Here is a 3,096-nt window from a genome sequence, read left to right as displayed (position 1 = left end):
GGCCTCAGTTTCATAGTGAGATGCCCACTTTGATGATTATGTTTGTTGTCCGGAAGAAATGAAACCCAACTTCTTCCTTCAATCATTCATTCATGAATGATGGTTTACTGCTACTAGTGGCTTATATAGTTCTAATATCACTTTGATTAATGATAGCTTAATTAATTGAAAGTAAAGGTTAAGTTTGTGAGTGTTTATTTGAATAAGTATTTATTTTGGGTTGGAATCATATTAATAAATATTTATTTCATTATTTGTATTTGAGAAATAAGTCTAAAATAAGTGTTTATTTTAAAAATAAATACTTACTTAAAAAGTCCAAGTTTTAGACTTATTTAAAAAACACTTAAAATAAATATTTTTTCACCAAACATTTGTAAGTACTTATTAAAATAAACACTTATTTTTCAAATAAATACTCTTAAACTTGGCTTTAGAATACCATTTTTTCTTATAAAACAAACAGATCCACAAGATCGTTCTTCACTCAGAACTCCATATCAGAATTCAAGATTTCGACACAATACCTCAATACACATTGGTGGAGATCCAAAACACTAAATGCAGGGCCTTTTGACCCATTTCATGGGGTAGACAGTCCTAAGACCTACTCCCGACTTATTTGTGCTAGGCACAAATTTGTATGTATCAATACTTTGAATCTCTCTCTCTCTCTCTGATCACATGAAGTTTCTAGCTACTATTAGTTGGAATAAAGTGTGGTGATTTGTGCGTGTGGATTTGATTTTTTTGTGTCGGTGTTGTATGTTTGCTTGTAGAAGAATCTATTATTGAAAATGACGAAACAAAGGTTTCTTTAGTTGTAAAATGCTACATCCATCGTGTACAAACATTTCATCCATCATCCCCACTCTTTGCTTTCTATATTGGTGAAAAATGACAAATGAGGTCATACTTAATCTTAAGACATGGTTAGTGATGCTGTTTTTTTCGAGGTGGTGCACAAACTGATGTCACAGATATTTCTCACCAATAGGGCGGAGCTAAGGTGGAAGGACGAAGTCGTGTTTCAAGATTTGTAATTAAGAGAGATCTCAGAAGCCCGAGGGGTTGTCCCCGGATAGATATTCTAACACTCAAGTCAGTAGAATATAGTGGGCGATCAGGCCGAGCAATTAGAGAACAGTGTTGGTCCGAGCAAAGTCACAATATGGGTGCTAGAGGTTAGAATCCCTTACCTTGAACGGGAGATACCTTTTTATAGCCGAAGATCCGTGTCCTGATCGGATTAGGCTTCTGGGGCTGCCGGGATGAGATTAACCGCTGAAGTCTTTGGGATAGAGTCCTAATTCCCAATGGAGTTGTCATCATCCTCTCCTTTTTCTTGGTTGTGCTTATTAACATGGCGTGGAGTCGATGTGGCTAGGAGGATAAAGTAGGGGCTACGGAAGTAGCGCAGCACGGTCATGGTCACAGAGTCGGTGTATGCCACGAAAATGGCAGAGCGGTGCCGATGTGGCTAAGGTGACTGGGCAGCTACGCGGCGTCCAAAGTCAACTCAACCATGACCCAAACAATTACGGATGCCAATAGCCCCTCAGCTGGTTGAGTATGGATTCTAGGGATGCAAATGGATCAAATCGGATTTGAATCATGGTAAGTCAGATCCGATATTGTTTATGTCAAATCCGATCCGATCGATTTGAATTCGAATCCTACTGGTAAGTTAGACCTTCATATCTTATCCGAATCGACTTATTTTCTTTAAAAATTAATAAATTATTGAAAGAAAATTAAAATGTATATTAATTAAAAAAGTAAAATACAAATATTTTTTAATTATTTCCATCATATATATACATGTTTTTTATAAAAATATAATATAAATAAATAAATAACATATATATATATTTATAAATATATAATATATATCGGATCGGATCCATTTGTACCCCTAATAGGTTCATCTCAACCCAAACCTAACCTGTAGTGATCCTATAGAATCGAGCCAAAACGATTCATCCCAAAAAAATGAATAATAGTACCCTTGTTCTTAGTAAAGATTATTGTCAAGATTCTTCAATTTCACTATCATATATTATGGAAGTTTTCTAAGCATCTCTATATTCATTGAAGTTTCATGATAAGTTAACATAGTTTCAACTTTCAAGTTTAATTCATAAAATTTCAAGGAGGCAAAATGTATGGTGCATCTGTTGTAACTTACAATAATATATAGACACCTAGATGGGGCTTAATGATATTTTTGATTCACATTTTGTCAAACTTAGAAGTATACCTTGTTAAATGTGAAAACATACTTTGTGAAATGTAAGTACATAAGAATTCTTTAATTAATTGGTTGAGATTTGGATTTAATGTGTACCCAAGTAAATGCATTATACTCTATAGTGCATCTATACACATGTAGTAAAAGACATGGACCAATAATATTCGTCAAACCAATGAAGTATGAAACCAATTAAATCGATCAGCCCGATCCAATTTAACTTGAGTTGGTTGGTTTTTTAATATTTTTTGTTGGCTTTGGTTCAGTAATTTTTCAATCTGGTCAAGTTTGGTTAGTTTCGTTTTAGCTTTATAAACCGATCAAAACTGAACTGGTCGTGTGTGTGTGTTAAATATAAATATTTTAATATAGGAAAGTGGGAAAAATTATATATTTTCTAGTTTAAAATATTTTATATTGTAAGCTTAAATTTTTAATAATACTATTGTAATTTTTAAAAGTTAATTTTTTTTTGACCCAAATCAATACAACTCGAATTGATAAATTTTCACTAATGGTCTTCAATTTTGAGTAACCAACTCCCCAACTTAACCAGATAGATTCAATTGGCCAAACACCCAACAACCAAACCAACCGACCCATGATTCCTCTACATCAAAGTACACCTTATTAAAAATGAAAATATGTTGTAAAATGTAACTCAATAAAATAAAATAAAATTTCTTTGAGATCTAATTAGAAACCATAAATGGGTCAAGTCTTAAACGGGTTTTGCCAACCCAAACCCATTATGTGTTGACTGAGTATCCATACGATCCAAAGATGATGGCTGGATGTCAAAATCAAAGATACCCACTTGACCAAAGCAGGGGTTTTAAATTTTA

This window comes from Nelumbo nucifera, chromosome 5 (assembly GCF_055504915.1).
Source record: "Nelumbo nucifera cultivar China Antique chromosome 5, China Antique-T2T, whole genome shotgun sequence".
Taxonomy (NCBI): domain Eukaryota; kingdom Viridiplantae; phylum Streptophyta; class Magnoliopsida; order Proteales; family Nelumbonaceae; genus Nelumbo; species Nelumbo nucifera.
The sequence above is the reverse complement of the archived record's forward strand: the minus strand, read 5'-3'. Positions refer to the sequence as shown.